Source organism: Amblyomma mixtum, chromosome 3, assembly GCF_055824585.1.
Source record: "Amblyomma mixtum isolate Tamu chromosome 3, ASM5582458v1, whole genome shotgun sequence".
Lineage (NCBI taxonomy): Eukaryota > Metazoa > Arthropoda > Arachnida > Ixodida > Ixodidae > Amblyomma > Amblyomma mixtum.
The window spans coordinates 30723223-30737686 of record NC_143014.1 but is presented as its reverse complement, the minus strand read 5'-3'; positions in this window follow the sequence as shown (position 1 = coordinate 30737686).

Here is a 14464-nt window from a genome sequence, read left to right as displayed (position 1 = left end):
CCAAGCCAAATACGAAAACTCATCTTCCCGGCATTCCTGCGCCTCATCATGGTAGATGAAATGCAGCACCGCCTGCTTTCTCTGTAGGTAATATTGAGAAACTCTGTGCATTGCACGAAGTTCTTGTTTCGCCGAGAAATCCCGGCCACGGCTCACGTCAGACGACCGCCCCACGCTGGGTGTGTGCGGCCGTGCTCATGGATACTGGGGAGTTTCAGAATAGGAGGAGCCTGCGGATTAGAGGAATAGGGGGACAGGGGAATAGTGAAGCGCAATTCTGCGCAAACCGCTGGTCTATTTCTGCTCAAGCACAGACCTCAGGGTAGCTTATGATATTCGGCCTTTTTCGATCAATAATTTAGCATCGGAACTTGTCTGGACTGCCCGGAGACACGTTTAGCACTTGATCGCACCCCCACTGCCCACTGCGCATGCGCTGCGTTGCTATGGCGACGGAGGCGTGCGTCGTCTGCTTCTCACGGCGTCGCGGCCTGTTTCCAAGTCCAAGAATTCGCGCTAAATTTCTTTGGCGGTACGACTAAACCGTTGCAAGCTTCGTACGTGACCAGCAATGTGCCTCGCCATATGACAGGCATCGTGTCAACGGTATATGAAGAATAGGTCCTTGGCACCTGTTAGATTTAAGGAACCAAGGAGACATTTAGACAGGATATGCACCATCTCGCGAGGCGTTTGTGGACCGTGAACGGGACCTCGCCTCCATCAACATAGCTTTCTGGACTGAGCAAGGTTCGTGCATGCTTGTTATACCTGCTGCATGTCTCTTGACTTATTGTACTTGAGTAGTCGAGTCAGTTTCTAAAGCACACGCTAAAATAAGGATAAGAAGTGCACCGCGAAATACTTTGAGTTATCTGGTGACTGTGAAGAAAAGTTACTATCGCGATGAAACGAAATGCCGAAACGAAGCGCGCGGCTTGAGACACATTCGCACTCTCTAACCGCTTGTCCGAGATTGTGCGCCTCGGAGAGCACCGATGCAGTATTCGTGCGTGTGCACTGGGCGCCCGGTCCCTGCGGCACCGCCGGTAACGAGGGGATCGACGATGTCGCCATCGCACCGCACATCAGCTTCCTCCTAGCGACGTTCCGCTCACCCTTGAAGACGTCCGGGCGGTGATCCACGATCATCTGCGTCAGAAATGCCCGTACCCACGCATCGTGCAAGTAGAACGCATCTCCACTGTCGGCGCGCGATCTACGGCGTCGCGTCTCCAGCGCGCGATGATCCTTCTAATGCACGTCGGCTGCGTGTCGCCCGGGGAAAGACGAGCGCCAGCGACTTTCATTCGGCGACGCGTTCATGTGATTGCATGCGGTGCAGTCGAGGCATTGGAGTTCCTGCTCCTGCGCTGTGCCGCATTTGGAGATTCGCGGCGTACAGGGCGCTGGGCATCATCGCGGACAGTTTCTAGTCGCCCTTGTGACCGTGCGCACTCGTGGACAGGTGTGCCTTGTGAGCCTCTGTGCATTCATCGAGCAGGCAGGCTTGCCATTCCACTCGCTCATCACCAGGTAGTGAGCGCGCGACGTGAACGCTCCGTTTGTGGTACTTCGGACTATATGCAGCCGGGCGTCCCACCTCGACTGCTCGTACAGTGTTTGACACGCGCGATTAATTATAGCGACAGGAAACTACGTCCGCGCGGCTTTGTATACTGCTAGAGGGAAGCTGTGAAGTCTTGCCCTTCGCGAAGAAATGCAAACGGAAGCAAATCAGAACAAAACAAATGCGCGCGCCGAGATGCCAAGATGACAGGTAGAAGACCTTGGTCACTGTTGCTTCAAAGCTATCCATGCGCTTCAGCAGCGCTCACCAGCTAGGTGCATATTGAATTAACGCCGCCGTGGATGCCGCCGTGGACTCCACTCTCACAGCCTCCTCCTCTGATGTTGCTTAAATACAATGCTCAAGCACTTGACTTTAACTTGCAGCTCAGTCGTTGCACCAATGCGCCAGGAGTTGTATGAGGACTCCCTGGAATCTATGAATTCGATGAAGAGAATGACCAATTCCGTATATATGGGTACTGTCTCATTATCTCAATCTAAGCAACTTCCATTCATGAAAAACTGATCTGAACCCGGAGCCGAAGTGAAAACCGAAGTGCAAGCACACGTAACTCGCACCAAGTACTCAAATCGACCATCATTTTTTTCTTCTGCATTTTGGCTATGAGCCAATGGCCAGAGAGTCGGTTGACTTTAAAACCTCTAGATTCTCCTTCGAGTCGTGTGGACGTATATCACGCAGCTCCTAGTTCCTAGTTCCTGCGGGGCCACCTTTCGCTTCGCCGCCGCTGGCTGCTGCTGCCCTGTCTTCGTTCGCCCTGTGTTTTTCGCACTTAGATTCCCTGAAGTTCTCATGCTCTATCCTGTATTATGCTATCACCTAGACTCGTTTCAACCTGGTGTTCACCGCCGCTCCATGGATACATACCCCCGCGACGTCGCCCATTAGTTTCGGTTCCACAGAGGCCGCCATCATGGAACGGCTCGCTTCCCCGTTGGCGAACCTGTGATTTCTCTTGGCGCCACCGCTTCCCCCAGCGAACTTTTCAGCGAACTTTCTTCCTTCCTTCTTTTGGCTTCATTCCCTCCTATTTTCGCTTCTGAGAAGGTACTGGCGGAACGACGACGGCATCAGGCCTATTCGATGTGCCGAAGTGAACACAAGTGCAGGCTGGGTTGAGACGAGAGCAGAAAGTTAGGTGGACGGAGGAGATTAAGAAGTTTGCGGGGTGTTAAGATCGGCGTTAGCAAGAAGTCAGCACCCACATTTCTCCTGGAATGGTTCCAAGAAACCCCTGTCTACCCAACGACGTGTTTGCCTCAAGGCGTGCCGAATGGACCTTAGAGGCAAGGGCAATGTACGTTGCTGCGTCTCAGTGCGGGGCCCCACAGGAACAAGAGGACACAAGCGACTATGGCGGATGTCAAGGGCCGTCGTCTTTGGTGGCTCTTCTGCGTATCGAGCATCGCGGCGGGCTGGCGGGGGACTTCCGCAACCTTCAAGAACGTCCCCAAAGGACAAAGGCCCACTTCCGACCTTTTGACGGTCTCGCATTCCGACCCTTCGTGACTAATGTCTTCTGACGGACAGGTGTCGGCGGCCCAGGGGAACCTTCGGCGCGTCCGAGAACCTTGCATCCCGGAATCAACTTTACCTCGAAGGCATCCTTGTCTCCCCGGCTCAACGCGTGACGTGTCCACAAGTGCGGGGGTGTAAGTTTGTGCGCGCGAGTGAGTTTCCGACCGCTCCTAGCTTGGAGTTGACGTCATCATCCTAGGGAAGCTAGGGAAGAAGGATGGTATAAAACTCGGCGACGAATGCGGTCGCAGCAGACACACTTCCTGTTCCGGACTCTTGTAAATATGTAGTCACAGACACATTTTCTGTTCCTGACTATTGTAATTATGTAAATAAATTCCAGTCTTCTTTCGCCACCTTCTAACTCCGTCGCTCAGCGGCATTCCTGTCCTTGGCCTGGAGGTGGGAACGGGCGTCGTGCTAACCGTGGATCCGTCGAGCCGCGACCCCGAACCTCGTCCTCAACAGGGGATAGAGTGGCCGCAGCTGGCACAGGACAGCTTTGATTGGAGAGATATAGGAGAGGCTTTTGTCCTGCAATGGGATAAGTCAGGCTGGTGATTATGTGATATAAATTGAGCAAACAACGGATTTTAAAAATGATTTCTCCCGTTTGTATAAAGGCAGTGGCTGAAGGTACGTCGGACAGAGCCTGTACATATCTTCCACATGCCCTGTACACAGGCACATCTGACCGTGTTCTTCAAACTGCGGCCATTTCATATTGCTCTCTCGGCGGTCTGCTCTATTTTAAGGCGAAAACCTTCAATGCCTCATAGTTGTCGACAGAAGGTCGTCAGCAGAGGTGTCACGCTTTTCGGTTGGTCGAAATGATTATGACATCAGAGTGCGCGGATTCGCAGTAATCAGGTCACCCACGGATGCCTGACGCCCCCTTTTGGAGCAGACGACAACTAATAAAATAGTTGTCGTCCGCTCCGACAGGGGGCGTAGGGCGCCCGTGGGTGACCACATTGCATACCTCATTACTGCGAACAGAGCCATGGATGCAACTGAACTCATCGAAGCAGAGAGAGAGAGAGTCGTGCTAAAGGAGACAAAGTCGGCAGTCAAAGTGTGTACTTGTAATGTGTAGTCAAAGTGTGTAGACAAATAAAGCACTAGTACAGCACAAACAGCCTCGCAGTCAATGCCAAACAGTACGCCAGGAAAGGCTTGCGCTTTGCAGCACTTTAGAGAGCCAAAGTGCCCCCTGAATTTTTTGTTCCCGTTGCGCTCTTTAATTGTGATTTTTGGTTTGTGCTGAAAATGTGCTATTTTGCCTTGTGCCTACGTCCGCTTCATAAACGCTGAGATTTGCTCGTGGGAGCCGTGTTCTCCACTTGAGCGCGCGCGCATGGCATCGGCTCGCGTGTGACGGCGGTTCAGCGGGGCCCGTTCGACTCACGCTTAGAACCTGCGGAGGTTTAAACTCCACGTACGCGAACTTTCGCGAGAAGACAAAGATAAGGGCTGGGCATGCCTAGTCACTCTCTAACTGCCCAAACGACGTCCCTGTTTACCTGGAAGCGGATGGTTAACGCGTCTCGCTTTCCGGTCGTTCCCCCGTCCACTGCTTTGAAGCACTTCTCTTCGGCAGGCTCGCCTGCCTGTTCATCGCCGCTATACCAGCGTACGCCTGAGATATACTCGACATGCCTTTTTCCATGGCTGTGAGATAGAATCTAAAAAAATTGGTGACGGACCTCCTATCCGCGATAAATAAGAGCTAGCATAACATTTATTTCTCACAGATTCTTCTCCACGATGAGATGCGTGCTGTGACGGGCGCAGAAGTGCAGATAACGCGGCTGCTTAAATTATGAGCAATTCGAGGTGACATATTGCGGGACTGTTAATCACCTAGGTCACGTGACCTTGCGGCTTCAATCACAACCTGCCCACCGGACAGAGAGCAGACTGCCCACCGTGGCAGGCGGGAGTTAAATTAATCATTGGTCGCTCGGGAAGAGCAAGCTGGGCCGCACGAGGCCCCCTCCTGGGACCACAAGCCATCACAGGGTATACAGGCGCATCGCTTAACCGCTGCACCACTGCGCCAGGAGGGGTGGAGGACTCCCGGGTATCTGTGAACGTAAAGTAGAGAATGACCAATCCTGCATACATGGAAATAATCCATTACTCTATCACGTCATATCCTTAAGGCGGAGCTTAAGTGCCCCTCTATTTTTTTTTTCTCCGTGCATGCTTCAGAGTACACGTGATTACTTACCTATACTAGTTGTCGCAAATCATATGGTAGCCGAATTGCGCTTTTGTAATGAGACAGAGACCCGCCGCGCTGGCCCACTTGTTAGGGCGCTCGGCTACTTGCTTTCCTAAAGAAAAATGAAATTTCAATGAAGCAGAGCAGTTTTTCTTTGTAATGAATGATTTCCTTTGTCACAACCAATAATTTTTGTGGCGTCTGTCCGGTGACTCTCGACTTTTCTCTGAAAGGCGGTGTGCAATGAATGAATGAATTTAAAATAAGAATGGACATATCGAAATGCAGCGCCACAAAGCAAAGGGGCCGCAGAATTTTCTCGCGACAGTTTTTTTTTTCTTCTGGCAATGTAACCTGTAAGCACCAACCTTTATGCCCCGCGCATTCTGCTACAAGCAACACTGGCGGCACAGACCGTTTTATTCAAGAGACTTACGAAGTGCGTCGCCCTCTGCGCTTTCATATATCGTCAAGAGAGGGCAGTAGTAACCCACAATTCTCGTGATGGTAATTGGCGGCGGGAGTTTTTTGCCTTTAGTAATCGGCTTAGCCATTTTAGCTGCACCAGTGTGCCAACGCGGGACAATAGCGATTAGGATTCTTTTCCGAACAAAAGCGTCGAGTACTTCGTACTCCAAGAGATGGGTACCAGAACGATTCTTTTATTCGCTGAACCAGGCTGCCGACCTGCTGGGTGAAATCCAAAAGGAACTCCTACTCCTATCCAGTGCACACTCCCTGATCGCTACGGAGTAACCTCCTTGGTTATTTGCGTCTGTGCCTAAATTCACGCATGGGAACTCAAGTTGCCCAACGCCGCGACCACGCTGCTGTGCTGTCCAGTTATTTTTCTCTGCCCAAGGAAATCCACTCGAATACTTTGTGAGCAGCCTTCGGAGGTAATGGAGCAAAAAGCTGGAAGCACGCGCGTGTCACGCGTTGACTGTGTTTGAAAATTTCGTGTGAGTATAGTGCCTAGAATATACCAGTATATTCTAGGCACTATAGTGTCTAGAATATACCAGTATATTCTAGGCACTATAGTGTGAGTGACTCTATTGCAGGCACTACAGGAAGTAGATACCGAGTTTTGTTATTCTTTTAATTTTTTTGGCGTGAGAATTGGACGCGGTGAGTCTATATGACGCACTAACTTTCTGTTTTCAGCGAAGTGAAACAGACCTTTTGCGGTTTTTTCTTTGAACATTTATGACCCTCATCATTTATGACAAATTTCGCTTTTTAACGGTACTTTCCTGAATGGCAGCAGTGTACGCCGGCCGTGGCTAGAAAAAATTACAGTAATCATAGAAGCAGAAGCTGAGGAAACCTAAAAAAAGAAGAAACAGGCAAATAGGAAACGAAAATTAACACACTTATAAACAAAAGAAAGGAAAATGAAAAACAGACAAGAACGACGTCCAGTCAAAGCGCTGCAGGCAATACATGCAGATGTCAGATTCCGTTAATCTCACTTCCTTCCAATGTTATTTTCTGCGGTAATAATTATTATTATGGCGTTATGACAATGATTACTGTGTGTGTGGTGATAAGCGGGGACGGGGGTGCAAAATGCTGCCTTCGAAACTAATCTTCACCTTCTTCTCTAGGCCTGTGCGATCTGTAATACGTATTTAAAACGTGTAGAATAAGCTAGCTCCAGTCAAGGGTCCCTCTTTGTTACCTCAGTGTCTCCTCTGTGTTAAAAACCTAACTATGTGGTCTTCTATCAAAGGTAAGTCACTGTATGGCTATCACGTCAAGATATCACGTTTCATTATCTTGGTGCTTACTGAAGACAGCAGTAGCATGATATGTTTCAACATGGCTGTCACAAAGATGTTCTCGTTAAGTCACTGTATGGTACATTGTTTGGTCAAGCTGTCGCGTTTGATTATCTTGGTGTTTACTGAAGACAGCGGTAGCATAATATGTTTTAACATGGCTGTCACGAATCTCAGAGGAGAACGCTCAGGCCGATTGAATGGAGATGCAAAACGCGATAGCAACACAAACGCGCATTTCACACACGCTGTACTACCTCACAAAACCTACCAACACAACTAACGCCCTCTATAAACCTAGCAATGAACGAAGTACTAAAAATACACGCTGCTAAGCAATCTCCAAGCTAGACTAAACCAGAAAACAATAAGTATGAAGAGTGTTCAGAGTTTCTTGCTCACAGCGTTCTGTGCTGTCTTGTGGGGGTGCGTCGGAGAGCCCTCAACGCTGCTATCTGCTGGCGTTGACGGATGCCCTGAGCGTTGCAAAGGCTGAAGCCGTCAGCGTCGGAGGCACTTCTGAGCGTTGTAAGGCACAGGCGTCGTCGCCGGAGGATGCGCTGGGCGTTGCAAGAGGTTGGTGGAGTTAACTTCGAAGCAACCCTTGAGCATGACAGTGTACTGGCGTCAGCGTCGGAGGAACTTCTCATTGTAGATTGTAGATTGTACTGATCGTAGAAGGTGATTGCAGAAGCCGCTGGATCCCGGGAACAGGCGCATGGACAGCTCTCGCACAGCACGTGATACTGCGAAGTTTTCTCTTCGAACGAAGGATCGCTTACAGTAGTGTTGAACCTGTACGTCTGTTAAGACACGCTGGTTAGGGCGTACGAGCTTGAACTCTTCACTTCGCAGTGAAACACGAACCACCTGTGCAGGCTGAGTGGTGGAAACTGGTTGTGCCCCCACAAGGGCGCAGCAGGGTTTGCGGATCCTCCTCCAAGAGCACACCCTTGACGAAGCCGGGTGCTGGGCCGGGTGTGGCTTATACCCATTTTTACCGGTGGGTGTCCGGCGGTGGGTTTCGAACCAACCACCTACCGCAGGCGAAGCGGACTCCCAGACCACTGGGCCCCGACTGCGATTTCACTACTCAAGTTTTCTAAGCTCGTGACAATCGCGCTAAGTATTATCAAATATTTCTTCACTGTTCTTGTTCAACTGCGCTTGTTCAACTGTGCTAGTTGAGCTTCGTGCTTTTCTATGCTTGTATAAACTGATAATTTAAGAAAAGTGCGGAAAAGGCTTTTATTTAAAAGAATTCTTCTAAAAGCCATTTCATGAAGGAGGAATGATTTTGGCAGAATATTCTGGAGCGCTTTTGGAAATGCTGAGCGCTCGTTTACTTAAATAATTGTAATCGACATAATTTCCGAGCTAAGCTTTCGTTGTGCACAGCAGAGCCGATGTGACGCTTCAAAATATATTTGCTAAAAGTGACGCTATATTTCCGTACTTCCGCTATATTTCCGTCCAGAGACAAAACATGCCCCGCTATTCATGTGCGCAATGACACACCGGGAGAAAATTACATAGTCAACCCCGTTGTTAGTCTCCTCGCGAGGGCGTCCCCAGACAGCGCGAATGATTTTGTCTCTGTTCCGTGCCAAATATCTGTCGTGCGCAGCCGTGGCAGGAACGGGGCCAGGACATAGCATGAACATTCGCTCCGTTTCCGCAAAGAACATATTCACGGAATGCTTTCTTTAGCCAGAATTCCCAGAGTCCACACATGGAACAAGCAGCGAATCAAGATAGATCCGTATAAACAATGGGGTAATCATGCGAATGTAGGCCGCGCACGCCATGGTCCTCGCAGTCACCTGAAATATGTACACAGTAGGCCTTAGCAGATCATTATCTAGCTGCTTTTTTGGTTTTCTTTTTATTCGTCGTGCCCGGTCGCTGTGACGGCTGGCTCTCACTTTTGGGATCGAATCGCAGTGTGTATACAGTTTCAGTCGAAAGAAAAGGTGTCACAAAGGGCGCAACAAACGAAGATAAATAAAAGAAAGTCTGGTGGGCAGGGGGAATTCCGTCCATTTATCACACACAGAGGGGGAAAAAAAACGGCTGCAGCCTTTAGAAGCGTCACTCCACTTCCCACGGCTCGGCAGCCGAGCAACTGCGACGACCGGCGCGAACGATATAGCCCGGCTGAAGTTCGCCAAGGGCGGCCAGAAGCGAACCTTCGCTGAAGCCGCGGGCCGGCGGCTGCACAGAACAGGCGCCGACACGGCGTTCTCAAGGAAAACACGCACTCCCATGGCGTTCTACTAAAATCTGCCCTCGCCTGCGCTCGGACGACGTACGGGAAAGTCGATACGCATCGGTTGTAGCGAAACCAACCCAGCGGCCATTGAATATTCAGCGCCGCAAAAGGCGTTTCGTTCGAAGCAAGTTTATAGACAACAGCGTATGTTCCCGCTGGGCGGTACCGCGTATATCTCGAAGGCGAAGTTCATTGCGAGCTTTGTATTCCGTACACGAAGCCCAGCCCCGCGTCGTCCCTCACCATTCGCCTTGCGTGCCGAGTACTGTGGCGTAAGCGCTTGCGGAAGCAAAATGTGCGACCACTTACAGCGCGGGCAGCGATTAAAAAGCACATCGGCAGTGCCGTCGCGAGGAGGTTACATGGCAGGAAGATAGTTTGAGCAGTGCACTGGACACTGGAAGGACATTCAGGGGCACACCCATGAGCTTGCTGCACCTAGGAGAAATCACTAGTGGTGGTCTCTTGCTTTACTGTAAAGCACACCGCGATATATAATGTCCAGCTATTGCCCAGGATAGCAAAAACCACACTGTGAATAAGACGCCACTCATACAGGCGTGCGAATATTCGAAAATCTCGAATACTGAATGATTATCCTTCTATTCGATTATTCGAAAGAATCAATTAGTGTTCTTTTTTTTTCAAAACCATTTGACACGGATCGAATATGTTCTCAACTTTTAGAATAGTTTTTCGAATAATCGGCAAGAGATTTCAATAACGCCCGGCGTATTTTTCTTCGACGACTGTTCCAAAAACGGCCCACACCGACCCGGCGCGCACCATCCTTCCATGAACGGGATGAAGGTTACAGTGTGCCGCCGCAGAGGCTGTCGTGATGGCGCTAGGCTGCTGGCCCGAAAGACGCGGGTTCGATCCCGGCCGCGGCGGTCGAATCTCGATGAAGGAGAAATTCTAGGGGCCCGTGTACTTTGCGACGTCAGCGCACGTTAAAGAACCCCAGGTGGTCGAAATTCCGGAGCCCTTCACTACGGCGTCCCTCATAGCCTGAATTGCTTTAGGACGTTAAACCCCAATAATCCAGAAGGTTTCAGCGCCACGAGGCAGCCCATTTTGTGTAGCGACTTTCATAATGCTTGTACAGTCTTGGTCAAAAGTCTTAATGCCACAGCGTTCAGCTGCAGCGAACTTAATGTTCCTATAATGCTCCGTATAGTGGATCACTGAAAACCAAATTCATGCAGGAAGCTTCTCTATCGCAAGGAGAAACCTTCTGCTAGCATTTCAAGAACATTCGGTATTTAATAGCACTGTAATGGCTTTGTTATGCAGCTGAAGAAAAAAGCTTTTGGCCTTAAGACTTTTGACCAAGACTGTACATGGCCTCTAAGGCTGGTCTACGTGGCAGGATTCATGCAAATTCAGCAAAACCCTGGCTTGATATTCCATCTCCGAGGCCACGGCTCATGCGTGGGTGCCTCCAGTCTCATTTTCTGCGGTGTGGCTCTAGAACCGCCGTGTAACGACCGATTTTCTGACGGCTACAAGGTTTGCTCCGGCCTGGTGCTCGGCTTTTCTGGAGTGAAATCTTTGGGAAACGGGTCTTTGTTCAAACCGAGCCGGTGGTAATTTTCCTATACCGATAACTTGACGGTCTTAGATTTAATACAGTGACTTCGTGTTGTGACCCGTTAGTCGAGATTAGTGTTGCGTCTTTCAGCAGCTCTTGCTTTAACTTCATGGGTTTTGAACCTATAGCACCGTAAGGCAGTACCACCTCTGGCGCTTCAATATTTCGCACAGTCTTTTAGCAGCTGTAGCTTTAACATCATAGGTTTTAAACCTGTAGCACCGTATACAGCAGTACCGCCTCTGTCGTTTCAATATTTCCCTCGGTCTTTTAGCAGCTGTAGCTTTAACTTCACAGGTTTTAAACCTGTTTAGCACTGTACAGCAGTACCACCTCTGTCGTTTCAATATTTCGCACGGTCTTTTAGCAGCTGTAGCTTTAACTTCATAGGTTTTAAACCTATAGCACCGTACGGCAGTACCACATCTGGCGCTTCAATATTTCGCATGGTCTTTTAGCGGCTGTAGCTTTAACTTCATAGGTTTTAAACCTGTAGCACCGTACAGCAGTACCACCTCTGGCGCTTGAATATTTCGCACGGTCTTTTAGTAGCAGTAGCTTTAGCTTCATAGGTTCTAAACCTGTAGCACCGTACAGCAGTACCACCTCTGGCGCTTGAATATTTCGCACGGTCTTTTAGTAGCAGTAGCTTTAGCTTCATAGGTTTTAAACCTGTAGCACTGCTGCACAGCAGTGCCACCTCTGGAGCTTCAATGTTTCGCACGATTGATCGTTTTGTACGAATATTCGCACAAATAACGAATATTAGTGCTACTATTCGATTCGTATTCGATTCGGAAGCGACGCTACACTATTCGCATTCGATTCAGTTTGTAAAAAGTACTATTCGCACGACCCTAGCAACTCACATTAACTACTAAAGTATTCCAGTATCAACAATGGAAGAATGAATGAAGCATAAAGGTTTTGGTATGATAAGTTTAACGTCCCGAACCGACATGTGTTGTGAGTGATGCAGTAGTGGAGGGCTCCGAAATGATTTAAATCACCCGGGGTTCTTTAACGTGCGCTGACAACGCATAGCAAACGGGCGTTCTTGCATTTCGCCTCCATCGAAATGCGGCCGCCGCGAGGCGGGGATTCGATTCCGCGACCTTGGGATCAGCAGCCGAACGCCAAAGTCACTGAACCGCCGCGGTACGTCAAACGAGCGTACAAAATTTAAAGTACAGAACCAAATCCGCAAAAGAGAAGTTGAATGCAGGAAATACGCGGAGTCAGTTAGAGAGCAGCCTTGAGCACATTACTTTTTGCGTGCAATAAGCCTTTCATCTGACGGAAAACTGCGCAAGCGTTTGTTCTCTATCGCGAACGCCAGTCACGCGTAAAATTGCGTCTACACGGGTGCTATAGTGGCATGTTCTAAAAGGCCTGTCGGATGACTGACTGAAATCCATCCTATACATGGATCGCACAGCTCGTAACTCTAGCGCAGATGCATACCCTAGATGATGTCGCCCTCATTGAGCGTGCGCCGGAAACGTTATACTTCTGTGGGAGCGCGGCGTCAGTTTGCTTGACGATATAGAAGGAGTGAAGGAAGTTTTTCCGTCCGCCATTACTGATGGCGATGTCGAAGGCCTAGCCACGGCAGTGGCAGTCTTTTCTTTGAGCTGTTTACGAAAGCATGAGGCAACATCTTTGAGCTGCTGGCACATATGTGAAGTAAGCAGCGCACATAGGGTGCCAACGCAAAACGACTAGCGTACCTCATGCCCTACACGCGCACTCTAAGCGCCGTTCTACAGCAGCACCCCGTACAACATACGAGGTCCCATGTATGTATATTTGTGATCTCAGATAGACTGCGGTCTTTACAAACTCTTGTTAGCGTATCAGCACTCGCCTTTCCGTTTCACTTCGTACTTCTTCCAGGACAAAGTTTTTATACTATGGGCATTATTATTCATCTGATGCACGTTCTACACATCGCGAGGGGATGCGTTTTTTGAGGATGCTTGCAGAAAAGTCCCCGTACCCATCACCTCCGGTGTATTAATACCTCATGGCTGCAGCTCTGACGATTGAATTTAAAAAAAATTGTGAAGAATGAGACAGTGAAGCAGTTGACACGGAGTGCGCGACAACCAGCGCACTCACACTCATGCTTTCATGCCGGGCACAGTGCATCGCAGATGCAGTCAGTAGCAGCACAGTAGACAAGAATCGAGTCGGTTTTTGCCTATTTTCCGCCCTTCATTGAAGACTTTCTCATAAGGAGGTTGGGGGCATGTCTCTCACGTAGAATCTATTAATAGCGCGCGAAGAATCAAAGGACCTCAATCACTTTGAGAAAAGCGCAAAAAGGCTTTTGCAGCCGAACCTACTCATGACAGTTTTGCCAGAAGTAAAGAATGAACGTTTCCGATAAGTTACGTCAACGTCTGCCGCTGTTTTTTTTTTCTTTTGCGACCACGTGCCTCCGAGTTGCCTGTTCGGCAGTGCCCGATCTTTAGGGTCTCTTCTCTCGCGGTACGCTGTCGTCTAGACTCGCCAGGTGAGGCGAAATGCATTTCTCTCCCGCTTCAGCACAGACCACCTCAGGGAAGAAAGCGCTCACCTTGAATAAGCAAAAGTATAGCGCATGGCCGTGCAGACACATTGACATTATTATTGCGTAATGCTACCTTGCTGACCTTTATTACCGTGCACTGCTCGACGGTTTGTAACGATGCGGCGTGTGTTTATTCTTAGTTACGAAGCAACAGCGAGGCTGGCGCCAGCTCCATGAAGCCTGCGTGAGCCTCTGCTACGAACAAAGAAAAACGTGGTTAAGTCTTAGCGTCTTTCTCAAATTTTCCACGTCCTTTTTTTATTTCATCCTTGCAGAACAGCATACCAGCGCCTCAGCCTCCGTTCTCTTTGGCACGTTGAGCAAAAGCAACATAATCGGGACGCGCATCTGGTTCTGTGGTCGCCAGTCCAGTTTGGGCAGGAAAAAATATCGTCGTGCCCACCATTCTCTATGCATCCCGAAGCACAGAGGGGCGCTGCACCGTTTACGTTGGTCGTATCCTTTTCAGCCGACTCACAAACTTGAAGAAGCACGTTTTAGTGGTTTGAGCACCCGCCTCGGATGTGGGTTGTGCGGGGTTCGATCCCCAGTGCGGCCGGGTGACCACCACCGGTGATGCAACAGGCGTAAGCCTTCCTCTGGCCTGCTGCACCGCTCCTCTGGGGTGATTTGTTTGAAAAGTTAGTCTCTGACTCTACAGTATCTTGTGCCATGGCGCTCATTGGCCAAAGCTGCCCTTGCGCCATCATCATCGTTAAGAGTCGTTAATGTGTAGACGTTTATAGTACTTTATATAAAAGCCTTAATTTATATGTGTATGCCTTTATTTTCTTCCATTTTGTTCTAGTGGAGGAATTGCTATAGACAACAGTACTGTTGTGAGATATAAATACCTGTGAACTTTTACCTTAGTATAACTGAAGAAACGCGTTTTAAAAT